Source organism: Macrobrachium rosenbergii, chromosome 10 (assembly GCF_040412425.1).
Source record: "Macrobrachium rosenbergii isolate ZJJX-2024 chromosome 10, ASM4041242v1, whole genome shotgun sequence".
Taxonomy (NCBI): Eukaryota; Metazoa; Arthropoda; class Malacostraca; order Decapoda; family Palaemonidae; genus Macrobrachium; species Macrobrachium rosenbergii.
The window spans coordinates 64,648,216-64,667,206 of record NC_089750.1 but is presented as its reverse complement, the minus strand read 5'-3'; the positions used below and the strand labels follow the sequence as shown (position 1 = coordinate 64,667,206).

The window sequence follows — 18,991 nt, the reverse complement described above, 5'->3', positions numbered from 1 at the left end:
CATGATTTTTTTTTTTTTTTTTTTTTTTTTTTTTTTTTTTCAGGGGAACGATGAGGAAAATCAAAGAGTGTTTCTGCTAAATGGTACCAAAAGCTTTTGAAAGGAATTTCAGGATTTCAAGCACCGAAGCTTTAGTTTTTCTGTCTGAGAGTGTGTGTGTGTGTGTATATGTATATGTATATATATATATATATATATATATATATATATATATATATACATATATATATGTGTGTGTGTGGGGTTTTATACAGTTTAACTTTTCTGCAGTTAATTTTGGCATGTACTAATGACAAGTGGTGTTTTTCCTAGGAATACACCCTTTTAATGTCATATATATATATATATATATATATATATATATATATATATATATATATATATATATATTATATGTATATATATATATTTGTGTGTATATTATGTATACAGAACTGTTTTCATGTGGCATGTCATTGTATGTATTTGTTTGCTCCCTCTCCTTTTATCTAATAAAACCAAACAAAAATACGAGGAGAGAATGTTGTTCTATCATTAGGTGAAGGGAGTTCTTCATTTTAATAAACAAAGAAAAACCTCTTAGGAGGAAAAACTGAAAAGGGTGCATCTCTAAATCCAAAAAAAACCGTAAAGTAAACAAGAGAGCTGAAGTGCATTTTGACAATGGTTATTTTATCGTAGTAAATATGATAAAATCTTACGATTTCAATAAAGACCCAGATATCTTTAACAGAGTTCATGTGTTCTGACTTAAATCTGCTATATATATATATATATATATATATATATATATATATATATATATATATATATATATATATATATATATATATGTATGTATATATATATATATATATATATATATATATATATATATATATATATATATATATGTATGTATGTATGTATATGTATGTATATATATATATATATGTATGTATATGTATATATATATATATATATATATATATATATATATATATATATATATATATATATTTAGTATTTCCCAAGCAGGAAAATTTATTATAATTTGATAGTAAAAGCACAATCTCCCCCAACCACCAAAGCGGTCGTAGAAGCAAAGGTGATGTATGTCATATTATTATTATTATTATTATTATTATTATTATTATTATTATTATTATTATTATTATTATTATTATTATTATTATTATAGGAAGAGGAGAAAAAATTATTAAGAAAAGAGAAGTATTTGAAATATCAGTGATAAGAACAAATATGAACACGCACCAAGGAAATGTAGACAGGCGCATATATATATATATATACACCACCATAGAAATACGTGAAAGGTGTTAGCACTGATAAGTATGGCACTTCAAAATGCTCTGACAGTCTCTCTTAAATTGTTCAGCCACTCAATATCCAAATGTCAGCAAAGATGTCTTTACAGCACACCGTAATGACATTTAAAACCACATAGTTACAATCTTAGGTTTGACTTCCCTTGGGTGAAGGTACACTCTGGCGCAGTTTTCCTTGTTTTTTTTTTAAATTATACTTTTATCTCCTGTACCTCTCATTGATCCTTTTTTTATTTTTTGTATGTTCAGTTCGTTATGCGGGAAATTTTTACTCAAGTTTAAGGATTTTTTTTTTTAATTATACTTTTATCTCCTGTACCTCACACTGATCCTTTTTTTTTATTTTTTCTATGTTCAGTTCGTTGTGCGGGAAATTTTACGCAAGTTTAAGGATTATTTGCTAAATCCATGAAAATTAAACAATTATTTAAAATAATAATAGTAATAATAATAGAAATCCAAATATGCCTGCAGCCAGACGCTCTTCACAAGCGTTAACCTTGCCTTACCTAAAATGGCGTAATCTGCCCTAGTGCTTGAAGTGTTAGGTATTCCAAAGGCGTGTCCGATTCCCCGAAAGTGTAAAGGTAGAAGGTGGAGTCATACGAACACGTTTGCCGACCTTCTTTACCATCTTGCTGCCAAGTATTTTTAATAGTGACGGAAATCATTTTCCATATTTGAATACCATGGAATGTGCTTATGTTCAGTGAAGTGATGATGTGCTCTCGAGGCTCGGATAACTTTATTTCTGTCACTAGTTTAGACAGATTTGTGAAGATAGATCATGAGGATAAAGCGATTATTTAATGGCTACTTGGCACAGTTTGGTAGAAGGGTGCTGAAGATACTAAAGGAGTTCGTATGACATCTCCTGAAGAAACATTTCGTACTTCATTCAAAAGTTGTAACCACTGACTTGTCCTAACAGTGAACTATAAGAGAAATTAAGTGCTGCAGAATTTTGTAGAAGTCTCTATTTAGGCCTTCCCCGAGTCAGTTGCTGTCCCTGGGACAGTTCTTCGTTGGACTGGTCGGTACCGTTCTCGGCTAGCACTCTGCAGGGCCCGCGTTCGAATCTCCGGCCGGCCAATGAAGAATTAGAGGAATTTATTTCTGGTGATAGAATTTCATTCCTCGGTATAATGTGGTTCAGATTCCACAATAAGCGGTAGGTCCCGTTGCTAGGTAACCAATTGGCTCTTAGCCACGTGAAATAAGTCTAATCCTTCGGGCCAGCCCTAGGAGAGCTGTTAATCAGCTCAGTGGTCTGGTTAAACTAAGGTACACTTAACTTTTAACTTGTCCTTGGAACATGTTCCTTGAACAGAACATAAATCCAGAATAAAATAAAAATAGCGAAGGACAATAACATGAAGAAAAAATTAAAAGTACACAGAGAGCGCATGCCTCCAGCTTAACCCATATGGTCGCATATTTTTATCCACTAGATCCGGTTAGCTATCCAGATCCGCATGAAATCTTAAGTTTTATGAAATAAGTAATCTACGTTCAAGTTCATTAGCTCTATAGTTCTAACCGATAGTTTAAAATTCTTAAGGCTTAAACAGTTAAGATAATAAAAACACACCTGGGTCCACAACCGGATCCGGATTCGTCCTCGAAGCTAATCAGCACCTAACTGGCCTTTGAATACATCTGCGAAAGTTCCTTGAAATCCATCAAAGGCTTTTGATGCATCTCGTGGTTAGACAGACGAGTCAGTATTTAATTTCCTTCTAATTTCGTCGGCAAAGGTAACCACCAAATTAGATTTAACTTGATCCTACTGAAATGTTCTCTTAAACCGAAATTACTTTAGGTCAGTTTCATAACTTTAGACAGTGTCTAGGCAGAAGTATGTTATTTTGGTTGCCTTTCGTTTCTAAAGCTTCTGTTTCTCTCCTTCGTTCTTTCTTTGTTTTGTGAAAATACTTTGCGATAGAAAAATTTCCTCTGAAACTTGTACTTCACATTCACATTAGAATCGATCTTTTTTTTTTAAATAATAAATAAATAAGGAACCCAAGAATAAAAAAAAGAATAAAAGAATAAATCAACTGACAAGCTGATGGCCTTGTCAGTCGGTTATACCTCAAATAGTAAACGAATAATATTCTTTTTCTAGGAACTGGAGTCATGGCACAGAGAAAACTCGACTTCCAAGGTCTGTTCATTAAGACCAACCCCCGTAGAGGGGAGGTAGTGCCGCCAGTGCACCTCATGCGGTGCACTGTAGGCATTACTTAAGGTTCTTTGCAGCGTGTCTTCGGCCCCTAGCTGCAACCCCATTCGTTCCTTTTACTGCACCTCCTTTCATATTCTCTTTCTTCCAACTTACTTTCCACCCTCTACTAACAATTGATTCACATTGCAACTGAAAGGTTTTCCTCCTGTTACACCTTTCAAACCTTTTACTGTCAATTTCCGTCTCAGTGCTGAATGACCTCATAGGTCCCAGTGACTGGCCTTTGGCCTAAATTCTGTATTCAATTCAATTCAATTAAGACCAACAAAGAACCAAATAGAGAGAATTGCAGCGTGTATATTTTAGCTAAGACCAACAACCGTATTGTGGAAAAAACCATCTCTGATCCTTATCCAGAACCTGATCTATCTCAAAATCTATCTCATAATATAATTGGCTGTATTTTGCCCAGCCCGAACCCATACAAATCTTCATTGAGAAATATGTGAGAAATTCTTGAGATATCTAGTGGACACAAACAAGCCGACGGGTAAATGAGCTACTCGAATTTCAGAAAGGCTAATTCCAGTCTTGCCCTCCTTTTAACATTAATTAATAAGCCACTCTTTGTTCAAAGGGTATTGCCATTTTTCCTTTGGCTCCCTTTTGCTATAGTATATAACTGGAATAAAATTAAGTAGTATTATTGTTGTTTAAACTATATATTCAAATTGAAATGACCTAAAGGTCTTAGAAAAGGAAACTTGTTCGTGAAAATAAGAAATAAAGAAGTGGAAAATAGGGGGAGATGTGTATATAAGTAACTTATAATTAAGATAAACCATCGAACAGTTAATTGTATTCGCAAATTAATTGCACGAAAGGAGTATGGTCTTTTGATTTTTTTACATGAATAAAAAAAAACTAATCATCCAATTCCATCCCTTATTTGATATGAGAAGTTACACTGATCGACAATAATTACAAACTAACTCGATGGTTTGGTCACGCAGAGAGAATAATGACGATAAGCTGGTGTAAAAAGTCTAAATCGGAGGTACTAAAAGGAAATCGGAGATGAAAACAAAGGAAGTGCTGGAAAGATGAAGTGAAAGAGGTATTCAAGGAAAGGGCGTGCAAAATTTAGGTGAATGAAGTAGTTTGTGTGTGTGTTTGTTGAGGGGTGAGGAGGGGGAATAGGATCAGTGCGCTGCTGATGAGCCTTTTCTGTAGGTGTATATAGAGGTTAATGTTGTGGAAGTTCTCAGTGCAGCAAGTTCATCCATGATTTACATTTAATGAAGGTTGCCTACGTGAAAGACTGTGACCAGGAGGTGTGTTTGTGTGCGTGTGTGTACGTTTGTTTGGGTGTATTTCCTTTGGTTTTGTAAAAAACTATGTCCTTAATCAGAATACTTCCAATAATAAACTTGCCTCATTTTGGCCAGTCGTCAGTTCAAGAGGAAACAAAAAATTGATTAAACCCGCTAACCTTCGTTTGTACTTTACTAGAAGTGCGTTACTACGTCAAGGTGTAGATCATTGGATTTGATCAGGTATATGCTGTAGGAATAATATGGGGACCTCTTATTTTATATATATATATATATATATATATATATATATATATATATATATATATATATATATATATATATATATATATATATATACGTGTGTCTACAGCGATAGAGCACTAGGCTGGCGTTTGCAAGATCTGGGTTCGATCCCAGTCAGCTGTACCCCTATTGACCCAGTTGTGAAAGGGTACCAACCTAACCTGGTGTCAAGAAAAGGCCAGAGGGTTAGCACCGTAGAGAATTGCTGAGAACCGGAAGGCTCCATCCTTTTGACGCCTCGCCATTAAAAAGGAGAAAATTGGGGTGTACAAATGAATACCCCCAGTTAAAAAAAAGCAATACAATGGTAGTTATCATCTTATACACATATATATGTATAATTTTATATATATATATATATATATATATATATATATATATATATATATATATATATATATATATATATATGTATGTATATATTATACAGTATATATGTATGTATAAATATACGTGTGCATGTGTGTGTAGGTATGTGTGCATGGATGTATGTGTGAATGTATGCTTGCTTAGAAGACTGCATATTGAACTCTGGACTGTGACCAAGATCTAGTGTAAGGTCGAAAAGCTAAAGCTAACACACATTTTTAAATCCTGTTTCGCAGATCTGTATGAAGTTCATGGTCAGGCTTCAAGAATTATAAGGATGCACGCTTTCGTGAAACAGCATATATATAATATATATATTGTGTGTATATATACATATAATATATATATGTATATATATTATATATATATACATATACATACGCGTGTGTGAGTTGGTGTATGAAAGTTCTTTCATTCTCCCATTTTGTTTTGTTTCTTATTGGAATGTTGATATAGAAAGATCTATACCAAGGATAGGAAAAGTTATCCGAAGTTAAGTATTACCTTACAACTCCGTTTTGAATTTTGCAGCAGTATGTTATAATAATCGTAAAAATAAATGCACTTCTTTGCCTTTGTTAAGGAACATACGAGATTGATCATGTGTACCGTTACCTCGATCACCGCTTGCATTTTTCAAAAGATAAAATGTGTGTGTGTATCTCTCTGTGTATGTATAAGCCTTACTCATCCATTTGTGTTCAGTGTGCTCGTAAAAGTATTTGTAAGCACCAACATTTAAACCTAGATACGAACCGCATTCATACGTATCTGTCTCCCAACTCGGTAAAACTTTTAAACTATTCATAACTTCCACAACTTACAATTCTACGATAAAAGCGGCATCCTGAAGATCTCTTCGCGAGTAATTCTCAACCCCCGAAATATATTCCTCCAAGGAAACTTCAGCTAACTTCTTACTTAACAACGAAACGAAAAACTTAGTTCAAGCGGCACCACATAGTGTATACATGTGCGAGTCAGGGCCGAGAGAGCGAGCGCCGCGCACTACCTGCTAACATAGCTGCTAGCCAAACACTGACTGTGGTGGTGTTGGTCATACGTTAATTTTCCTAGAGACCCCCACCCCCACCCCCCACCGATTTCCCATCCCAGCCACCCACCCACCCTCTCTCTCTCTCTCTCTCTCTCTCTGTGTGTTAGTGTGTGTGTTAAGGAGACGTAATGAGAGGGATTAGTCGAATGAGAGGGGAGGAGTAAGATTTGTTAAATGAGATGTAAATTGAGAGAATGCTCAAGTGGGTAGAGGGAGAAAGACTAACTGCGGACAGAACACCCACGCAGACACTGAGATAGATTAAGACTTCATAGTCAAATCAATTTTTAATTACATTTATATATCCATATATATATATATATATATATATATATATATATATATATATATATATATATATATATATATATATATATATATATATATATATATATCTGTATATCTATATATATAAATATATATACATATATGTATATTATAAGCCCTTGGACAGCAAGAGAAAGAAATTTTAAAATGATTCTTTTACTTTTCCCCAACCCTTTTCTTGAAAGAGACGGACATAAAAACAATAAGCAGAATGCATCTTAATGAATTATTAACGCCGTAGAAGGAGAGAGAAAATTACAGGCAGTGAGAAAAAGAGGGGAGAGTTGTGGCTTGAAAATTTATTACATTGAAACCAGGCACATTCGTCATTCTCAAGAGCGAATTTTGGATTACAGTGCAGTATATCGGAAATGAGGTCTCCAAGCACAGAGCGATTCTCGAGCAAGCTTTATCGGTCTCGAATAAAATGTGTGTTTCCGATAACGTCCTACTTCCCGCTCTCTCTCTCTCTCTCTCTCTCTCTCTCTCTCTCTCTCTCTCTCTCTCTCTCTCTCTCTGTTAGAAAATGGAAAACACATTGAGCAAAAATAATTTAATCATCTGTAAAATCTCTCCGTCTAGAGTTCCTCTCACTCGCCAGAATGATTGGGCAAAAGTAACCCAGTGATATGTAAGTCTGTCTATGTGCACCACAGCCGAATGATTTATGAATCGCTCTCTCTCTCTCTCTCTCTCTCTCTCTCTCTCTCTCTCTCTCTCTCTCTCTCTCTCTCTCTCTCTCTCTCTCTCTCTCTCTCACTAATATTCACCGATATTCTTGATATTCAAAAGATATTTTGGAATGAAGACTTTTTCTTTTATGCGTTTGATGTATTCAATAATATCCCCATTAATCACAAATTTTCTTCCATAAAATTGCTATTTTAAATATATACTACTTAATACATTTATACATTTTATATTACATTAAATATAACTCATTGTAAATTATTAATAGCAACATTTTCTTTCATCGAACCGTAAATTGAACTTGCTTTATGAAAGCAAACCTCCAATCAGAAATGTGCCAGGCAATTATAAATGAAGAACGAACGGTAATTCCTCGACCATGATGTATGCTAATTAGGTACAATCCCTGTTACACTCTTAACTTCTACGAATTAATTTGCAATCAGGGAAGGCTCAAATGTACCAAATTCATTAGCTGTATTGGAATAACATTACTCATACAAGAAATCTTATTTGCATGTTCCCTGATTTCTCCGTCGAGCTTCAAGATTTTGGTAACATGTATTATCTTCGTCAGGAAAGTTATGTTTTTGGTTTAGTGCACCTGTCGTTTTAGTAGAAATACGCGAATGCAAAAGAAATGGATATTTGACAAACTTTTGTGTAGAGGCTCAATATTTCGCAGAGAAAGAAATCAGAATTTGGGGTGGGCCTAAGTCGGGATTCAAATCCAGAATTATTTAATCACATTTTTAGTTATCGTCACAGATTTGTATTTCCAGAAAACGATAACTTCCTGCTGCTTGCGAAATAAAACTTAAAGGTCGAAATATATTTGGGCAAAAATACTGACTGGGTCCTTTTTATCCTTGAAAGAAAATGCAAAAGATCCACGATATTCGGCAAATAATGCTTATCCCATAGGTTATTTTCCAACTGCTAACAAAGTTAGAAGGATATTATGTACTCATCCTTTCATGTATTTATTTGTCTGTGCTGGATATATCATAATTTTAATGGCCGATTGCAATTAATTATTGGGAGAAGCAGGTAATGTGCCAAAAAAAATTGATTTGAATTTGAAACGAATCTAGGCTCAGATGCAAATTCAGGTTTCTTTTGGGGAAATGAGGTCAGAGGTCTGTGCTCTCTGGGCGCTCTAGATTTTATTTTTATAGTGTCAAGTGAGAGTTTTACTGACGTTCCTAACATGTTTTTACGTTTAACCGAGAGAGAACTCCTTTTTTTTCAGAATAATCTCTTTCATGAATTTTCTTTGTTTCGTTCATCATTTATTCTGTGGGACCATGTGTATTTCATGCTCTCCAGAGACGTATATGGTATTATTATTATTATTATTATTTTTATTATTATTATTATTATTATATAGAGTAGGCTGCAAAAAAAGAGGCAAAGAGATTAACGAATAAATAAAGATAAACAACAATAAAGACGATACGCTTATATAAACAAATCATAAAACGTAATGGAATGTACGTGACTTCAAAGTATAGTTAAAAACATGCTTTATGTTAATCTCTTTGCCATTAATTTTAACTCTACCTTAATATTTTTTTTATTTATTATGAAGTGATCGATCGAGCACGGCTGTCCCGAAACCATCTGTCCCTGTCTATCTCTTGTTTCCTATTGAAAAGAGAAGATCAGAGGATTAAGGTAACATAGAGGAATGCGGAGAATTTTACTTTCTTGAAGTGAATATTATGAGCTGACGATTAAAGCGGTTGACTCTTGAGTTAGCAGCATAGATTCGTCACTCATTGCAACGTGGTGTCTTATTGACGTGCCATTGATATAGACATAAGTCAAATCAGTCAACTCTCACTTTTATTGTGTTTTTTAGTTCCATCTTTTATAAATAGACTGTCTGTTTATCTATGTTCCGAGTTTTAGAGATAAAAGAATTTATTCAATGGGATCTTTGGTCGTTTAACAGCATTTTTCTCCTGTAAGACACTTGAAATTTTGCTTTCATTGAGTTTTATTCTTTTCTTTTATTCATCAAAATATATAATTCTGTATTAAAACGTATTGCATGATTTATTGGTCAAAATTTGTTGCTCCTCACTGTGTAAAATATTTTGGTTGTAAATTAAGCAAGAAGTTAGTTTTAGAACTTTTGATTGTTATATATACAGTATATATATATATATATATATATATATATATATATATATATATATACACATATACATATATATTTTTATATTCAGCATTCTTCTTATTATGATGCTACATTATCTATTCTTTGGTGCATTTGATTTATTATCAAATTGTTCAATCCTTTACGTCAACAGATTGATATAGAAGCCATGAACAAATTATTTAATTACTTAATTACTTATCGGAATGGATTATTGATGCATGATACTCATAATTTTCTCCCGTAAATCGCTTTCATTGCAAATCCGTTTCATATCCTCGTATTGGTATATACAAACCTGAGGGTAGTAAATATGGCATAAGGATAACACTATAAGCCAACGAGACCAGAGAGCCATTAATCTCTTTATCGTGCCGGAGATCAATCTCATTGATGGAATATTAGTGAACCGTGAAAATACCTTCGGGAGAAGATAGCATACATAGTAATCCTCCTGAATGGTGTAATTCCGCCAAATTAATTGAATCTGTGCGCGATGGGTTGATGTCTGAACTCCGTGAACTCTAACAAGTTAACCAGTTTTGGAATATTCTTTTCAGTAATGTCTCGAACTTCTTTTCTTGAATGTTTGTATGGTATTTTATGGCAGTTTTTTATGCTGTACCGTTTCAACTTTATACGCTTTTATTTAGCTTGCTTTTTTGTCTGTTTGTCTGGGTCAAATCTTGTAATTCAGTTTTCTTTTTCATGCTCTAGTGACTTCGTGAACTTCATGCAAAATGCGTTGCAGTAAAAGGCTACATTTACAGTAATGCAGGCATTGAGATTTGCTTGTTTTGAATTGAACTCTTGACATACCTTCTCCATTGTCGTCTTACTTTTTATTCATTCGTGTTATCAATTAGCGGTTTTATTTTGCCTTGCCGTTTAATGTTTTACGTATCATTTTATTGTTATAAGTAAATTTTCATTCTTTTTTATATAAGTACAATAACGAGACCGGGATTTTGCAGTAATGTTACTTGCGAGGCAGTGACACTTTATTGATCAATGCGAAAGGGAAAGGAAAGTTGATCGATTTCCTGAGAAGAAAAGACGAACAGGTTCGCGAAAGCTCTCGCTTGTAGATGTATTTCTAATATATATTTACACTTACGCCAATGTGGATTTCTTCACCATTTTAGTGACTCATGTTATTATTATTATTATTATTATTATTATTATTATTATTATTATTATTATTATTATTATTATTATTATCCTCTGTATAATTTTGTCTGTCATCCCATCCGTAACACGTTTGGTTACTCGAAACTAGTCTGGGATTGGTTGGGTATTGACAATGTTTAGCAAATGTCTTGAGCTTAATATGATCTTGAACTGTCGTATTAAGCGATACAAGTGGGTCCAGGTCCGACATTTATTTTGAAGAGATTCTCAGAATTTTGTTGCAGAGCATGGACATTTAGAGATGTCTGTAGTATATACAAACTATTAAATGATTTCGGTGATATTTTTCACATAGCTTGCACTTGGTGTACCAACTCCCATGTTGTTATTATTATTATTATTATTATTATTATTATTATTATTATTATTATTATTATTATTATTATTATTATTATTATTATTATTTGGGTCACGGAATCGTGTAATGTAGCATCGCGTGATTTCTTCGCTAGTGCATAATTTGCATAGTTTTATAGGCACTAAGTGTCAGTTCAATTTTTTTCAAAACTGTCAGAAACAGTCGCTACCTCTGCTACACTGATATTGTTCAGGTTTTTCTTAATCTGCTATAGGGGTGAAGAATGTGTCCAGATGAATTTTGAATATATATTTCAGTACAACTAATTGCTATACTTAACCTTAAAATTTAAGTCTTCTCCCCTCCAAAAAAATTTTTTTTTTTTTCTTTTTCATAAAAATACACTAGTTTAAGTTCATGTGGGTTCCTTTGATTACCCATTGGTAGAGAAAGCTTCAGAAATAGATATCTCTCCCAATAAGTATGTCCCAAGATTTCATCGATTAAGTTGTATCCATTTGATGAAGCTATAAAACTTCATAAATGTGAACGGGTAGAGTGGTCCGTATGTTTTCCTGTAGAGATTGTCTCCGGCTGTTCCATTACACCTCATTCTTCATCTTTTTCTTATTTATGGCCTTTATATTTTTCTGCTTTTATTATCCTCTTATTACAACCTCTCTCCGTCGTGCTCTTCGTCCTTTTCCTCTTATTCCCTCGCCCTTCTGCCATTCATTTCAGTTCCCCCGACGATTCCAAATAAAATGAAATTTCAATCCTGCTTCTGATGGGAGTTGAGCATTCCAAGAATTACTTTGGATTCATTTTCCCCGTGGAATGATCAATTGAACGGAACTCATATTTTAACGACATCAAAGATACGTCCCATTTAGTCTTCGATTCATAAAAATCATTATCGCGGAATATAGAGAGAAAAAAAGAAGGAAAACAAGACCCAGAACCTTTTGAAAATACATCAGAGAGCGAAGACGAAGAAGAAGAAGGAGAAGAAGAAGAATAGCTGAAATTTTTTTAGAGGCCTTTGACAGTTTCCACAGAGTTAAAGTTACCAGACGGCTCGTAACGTTTCAAGTACTAATGTGCAAACGTTTATAAGGAATAAGCGTAAAATGCCGTTAACTTGCTTTGCATGTTTCCAAGGAATAGGATACCATATCTGGCAAACTGATAAATTGAAGCAAAGAGTAAGTAAATTACAGGTACATGTTTATCACTGATTATATTAATACTGTCATGTACATTCACAATGCCAATAATAACGGAAATAAGTAATTCAATAGCACGTAGTACTTTAAAACTTGAGATAAAATAGGAAATGGTCGGGTATTGCCGTTGCAACGCCATTTAAAAAGTTGTCTCCAAGCGTAACACGGAGAAAAAGACATGCAAATGCACAAACGACTTTGCTTTACCGCTGTCACATTTCACTTTCTCAGTCAGGCGGAAAAAAAAAAAAAAAAAAAAAACGCTAGTTAGGAAAATGTCGAAGGATCAATTTACACCGAAAGCCGTTGCAGGTGGGGGGGGGGGCGGCTGGGTAGAGGTTTCCTGCGTCGGGTTTTTAGGCGCTCCTCTTCATTCCCTTTGAAGTTACAGATCATACGATCTCTCCGTATAAAGAGAATGTAAGTTCTCCTATTATTTCTTTTTCTTTCAGGTTGCACTTTGAGGGGAGATGTGCCCTTTCTCCGTGAAAAGCCTCCGTCACTTTGTTCTCTTTCTTTATTTTTGTCTCTCGCTTAGCCCCCTTTGTCGTCTTCACTTGCATCACCATTATCTTCAACATTATCTCCATCGCCGTCATCGTATCCGTGTTTGAGAAACGTCATCACGATTGGCGTACGGAAAGAAGAATCTCGCGTAAATATTTTATATATATATATATATATATATATATATATATATATATATATATATATATATGTGTGTGTGTGTGTGTGTGTGTGTGTGTGTGTGTGTGTATGTATATATATATATATTCCTTTACTTGGAAAACAAAACATTTTCATTTCATCATTTGCGTCATCGTACAGAATTTGGGTCTTCACAAACAGATTCATCGAAACCTAATCCTCGCTGCGTTATAAATGTGGGCGGTTCCGTAACCTCGGAATCATTACTTTAGGGGCATAATTTCGAACAGAAACTTTTTCAAATATAGTTCCTTTTGAATATTGCCTTTGAAAAGCTCCCCTTTTTGTAGCAACAGCTTTGCCTCGGGAATCTAACCAACATTTTAGATTATAACGAGGTGCTTATGGAGTTACGTTACATAAGATCTCAGAGGAATAAGTAAGGCTGAAATACACGGGAAAATGCGTGGAAAATTATCCTTCATAGCATTAGGGAGAAGCTGTGTAGTAAGAGGTGCTTAATTTACAAACTTTTTTTTTTTTTCAAAGAGATTCGTTAAACAGTTTCATTACATAACCTTAAAGAAATTTCCTTCGAAAAATCCCAGTGAAAAAAAAAAGTCACACGGATGTTGAAAAATAAATATATTTATGTGCGTGTGCTCGCATGCGTTCATCCATTCCTTTCCGACAGCCACGCACACAATTAAACGGGAAGGTATGTGCTCCGTTATTTACGGGACTGAAACATGGACTGTTAAATCACCCCGTAGCGGACTGTGACCCATAAAAAAGAAAAAAAAAGTTAAAGATAGGCTATGAAATGCATTAACTATAGATAAACTTTGTATAGTAAAGTATACGTAAGAAAAAATTAAAGAAAAATATCCATGATAAGAATATGAAAAACTATAAATAAATAAATAAATAAATAGAAAACGGCAACAAATTAAGATAATAAAGTATCCTCAAGAAAAAATTAAAATATCCACGAAAAAAATTGAAAAACTAAATAATACAAGAAAACGACAGAAAAAAAATTAAATATTCCCGGAACGACAATCCTCCATCTCCATTCAGGATCTCCATAATTGTAGGACATCGTCCTGCTTACTGTGGATGCACGATGACAATCGCTGGACAATAGGGGCAAGAAACAAGAGTCAAAATAAAAACTCCAATCAGAGAGAGGTAAAGTTTTTTCCAATTCACCATTTCGCGACCGAATTCTTGTGCCGACGTCCCTCGCGAGTGAATCGACAGGTATTGTTAGGTGGGGGATGAGAGAGAGAGAGAGAGAGACCGTTTATCCACTAGTATTCCATGTGTATCCACGAGTGGAAGTAGTAGAGAGAGAGAGAGAGCGTCTGTGTGTATGAGAGAGAGAGAGAGAGAGAGGGAGGGAGGCCGCTTATCCACGAGTATTCCATGTGTATCCACGAATAGTAGTAGTAGAGAGAGAGAGTATATGTGTCTGTGTGTACGAGAGAGATAGAGAGTGTCTGTGTGTACGAGAGAGAGAGAGAGAGAGACTGTGTGTGTGTGTGTGTCTGTTGTAAGAGAGAGAGAGGGAGGGAGTCTGTATTCACGAGTGGAGGTAGGAGAGAGAGAGAGAGAGAGAGACAGTAGGTGTATACATTCTTTTGAAAACGTACCCTTATAGACTAATATTAAGAAAAACAATTAAGCATGTGAAAAGAAAATTTTTTGGAGCTGTCAGTTCCAACAGTATCCTAAAAAAGAATTAGTATGATTTTTTAATGAAATTCCAGTTGGATCTTGCCGTGGCCCGAATGATGGCCAAAAAAAATGAAATAAAAACAATTTTATTTTTTTGGTGACTTTCTTCCATTCTAGTGCCAGACTTTAGAATTCTCTCCCTGCTTCCGTTTTCTGTCATTGTGAGTGTGTGAAAGGACTGGAAAGACGAGTAGTGTCCATGGGGGCATTTATGGGCTGCAGATGAGCCTCTCGTGTAGGCGTATCACATGGTTAATACTTTGGAAGTTCTTTTGCTGAAGGTGTTCATTCACGATTCAGCAGTTAGAGGAATGAATGTGAGGGCACCTGTTGTGTTGTATTTTCTCAGGTGCCACTTCCCTTGAGGGAAAATGGCTTGATTTTCGCACGCACATATATATAGATGTATATAAAGAAATTGAATTTCATGGGGATCAAAGCAAAATCAAGACCAAGAGAAAGAACTTCCTTTTCATCTGTTGTTAAATTTAACAACAGATGAAAAGGAAGTTCTTTCTCTTGGCCTTGATTTTGCTTTGATCCCCATGAGATTCAATTTCTTTAAGTATTTTTTAAGTTTTGAAAAACTATATGTATATATATATTATTTATATATATATATATATATATATATATATATATATATATATATATATATATATATATATATAATCAGAAAGCTACAAACGTCCTTTAATATCAATTCACTCTACCTCGGAAATAATATATTTTCATATATGTTACCGATGAAGGAATTTTTAAGTTGATAATAAGTCCACCGTCCGTAGGATCGAACCAGCGACGGACGAGGAATCAGGACTACAGTGACGCACTAGCGAAATCAGCCACAAAGAGGTATAAGTGAATAACATCTCCGTCAACTCACCCGTCGAACTCAGGTGTTTTGCGTTTGGAGACGATATCCACCCACCTCTGCCATGTTGACCGTGCAGTGCGTTTGTCGCACGTAGCCATATTATGACTATTTATCACATCACCGTGATTCATATACAATCGAAAGCTACAAACATCCTTTAATATCAATTCACTCTACCTCCGGAAATAATATATTTTCATATATGTTACCGAAGAAATTTTAAGTTGATAATAAGTCCACCGTCCCGTGGGATCGAACCAGCGATGGACGAGGAATCAGGACTACAGTGACGCACTAGCGAAATCAGCCACAAGAGAGGTATAAGTGAATAACATCTCCCGTCAACTCACCCGTTGAACTCAGGTGTTTTTCGTTTGGAGGCGATATCCACCCACCTCTGCCATGTTGACCGTGTAGATGCGTTTGTCGCATGTAGCCATATTATGACTATTTATCACATCACCGTGATTCATATACAATCAAGCTACAAACGTCCTTTAATATCAATTCACTCTACCTCGGAAATAATATATTTTCATATATGTTACGAAGGAATTTTTTAAGTTGATAATAAGTCCACCGTCCCGTGGGATCGAACCAGCGACGGACGAGGAATCAGGACTACAGTGACGCACTAGCGAAATCAGCCACAAAGAGGTATAAGTGAATAACATCTCCCGTCAACTCACCCGTCGAACTCAGGTGTTTTTGCGTTTGGAGGCGATATCCACCCAACTCTGCCATGTTGACCGTGTAGTGCGTTTGTCACGTAACCATATTATGACTATTTATCACATCACCGTGATTCATATACAATCAGAAAGCTACAAACGTCCTTTAATATCAATTCACTCTACCTCGGAAATAATATATTTTCATATATGTTACCGAAAGGAATTTTTAAGTTGATAATAAGTCCACCGTCCCGTGGGATCGAACCAGCGACGGACGAGGAATCAGGACTACAGTGACGCGCACTTTCGTGAAATCAGCCACAAGAGAGGTATAAGTGAATAACATCTCCCGTCAACTCACCCGTCGAACTCAGGTGTTTTTCGTTTGGAGGCGATATCCACCCACCTCTGCCATGTTGACCGTGTAGTGCGTTTGTCGCACGTAGCCATATTATGACTATTTATCACATCACCGTGATTCATATACAATCAGAAAGCTACAAACGTCCTTTAATATCAATTCACTCTACCTCGGAAATAATATATTTTCATATATGTTACCGAAGGGGAATTTTTAAGTTGATAATAAGTCCACCGTCCGTGGGATCGAACCAGCGACGGACGAGGAATCAGGACTACAGTGGCGCACTAGCGAAATCAGCCACAAGAGAGGTATAAGTGAATAACATCTCCCGTCAACTCACCCGTCGAACTCAGGTGTTTTGCGTTTGGAGACGATATCCACCCACCTCTGCCATGTTGACCGTGTAGTGCGTTTGTCGCACGTAGCCATATTATGACTATTTATCACATCACCGTGATTCATATACAATCAGAAAGCTACAAACGTCCTTTAATATCAATTCACTCTACCTCGGAAATAATATATTTTCATATATGTTACCGAAGGAATTTTAAGTTGATAATAAGTCCACCGTCCGTGGGATCGAACCAGCGACGGACGAGGAATCAGGACTACAGTGACGCACTAGCGAAATCAGCCACAAGAGAGGTATAAGTGAATAACATCTCCCGTCAACTCACCCGTCGAACTCAGGTGTTTTGCGTTTGGAGACGATATCCACCCACCTCTGCCATGTTGACCGTGTAGTGCGTTTGTCGCACGTAGCCATATTATGACTATTTATCACATCACCGTGATTCATATACTGGTTCGATCCCACGGGACGGTGGACTTATTATCAACTTAAAAAATTCCCCTTCGGTAACATATATGAAAATATATTATTTCCGAGGTAGAGTGAATTGGATATTAAAGGACGTTTGTAGCTTTCTGATTGTATATGAATCACGGTGATGTGATAAATAGTCATATTATGGCTACGTGCGACAAACGCACTACACGGTCAACATGGCAGAGGTGGTGGATATCGTCTCCAAACGCAAAACACCTGAGTTCGACGGGTGAGTTGACGGGAGATGTTATTCACTTATACCTCTCTTGTGGCTGATTTCGCTAGTGCGTCACTGTAGTCCTGATTCCTCGTCCGTCGCTGGTTCGATCCCACGGACGGTGGACTTATTATCAACTTAAAAATTCCTTCGGTAACATATATGAAAATATATTATTTCCGAGGTAGAGTGAATTGATATTAAAGGACGTTTGTAGCTTTCTGATTGTATATGAATCACGGTGATGTGATAAATAGTCATAATATGGCTACGTGCGACAAACGCACTACACGGTCAACATGGCAGAGGTGGGTGGATATCGCTCCAAACGCAAAACACCTGAGTTCGACGGGTGAGTTGACGGAGATGTTATTCACTTATACCTCTCTTGTGGCTGATTTCGCTTAGTGCGCCACTGTAGTCCTGATTCCTCGTCCGTCGCTGGTTCGATCCCACGGGACGGTGGACTTATTATCAACTTAAAAATTCCTTCGGTAACATATATGAAAATATATTATTTCCGAGGTAGAGTGAATTGGATATTAAAGGACGTTTGTAGCTTTTGATTGTATATGAATCACGGTGATGTGATAAATAGTCATAATATGGCTACGTGCGACAAACGCACTACACGGTCAACATGGCAGAGGTGGGTGGATATCGTCTCCAAACGCAAAACACCTGAGTTCGACGGGTGAGTTGACGGGAGATGTTATTCACTTATACCTCTCTTGTGGCTGATTTCGCTAGTGCGTCACTGTAGTCCTGATTCCTCGTCCGTCGCTGGTTCGATCCCACGGGACGGTGGACTTATTATCAACTTAAAAATTCCCCTTCGGTAACATATATGAAAATATATTATTTCCGAGGTAGAGTGAATTGGATATTAAAGGACGTTTGTAGCTTTCTGATTGTATATGAATCACGGTGATGTGATAAATAGTCATAATATGGCTACGTGCGACAAACGCACTACACGGTCAACATGGCAGAGGTGGGTGGATATCGTCTCCAAACGCAAAACACCTGAGTTCGACGGGTGAGTTGACGGGAGATGTTATTCACTTATACCTCTCTTGTGGCTGATTTCGCTAGTGCGTCACTGTAGTCCTGATTCCTCGTCCGTCGCTGGTTCGATCCCACGGGACGGTGGACTTATTATCAACTTAAAATTCCCTTCGG

At 35.9% G+C, this 18,991-nt stretch overlaps 1 protein-coding gene across 2 annotated transcripts in view; it reads right to left on the bottom strand.

Moving 5' to 3' along the window:
* Positions 1-6,530, bottom strand: part of LOC136842725 (uncharacterized) — a 245,195-nt gene extending 238,665 nt beyond the window's left edge. For both annotated transcript variants that reach the window (XM_067110446.1, XM_067110447.1), the window contains exon 1: positions 6,329-6,530. The gene's annotated coding sequence lies outside the window, so the exon portion shown is untranslated. The remainder of the gene's footprint in view (positions 1-6,328) is intronic.
* Between the last annotated feature and the right edge of the window lie 12,461 nt (positions 6,531-18,991).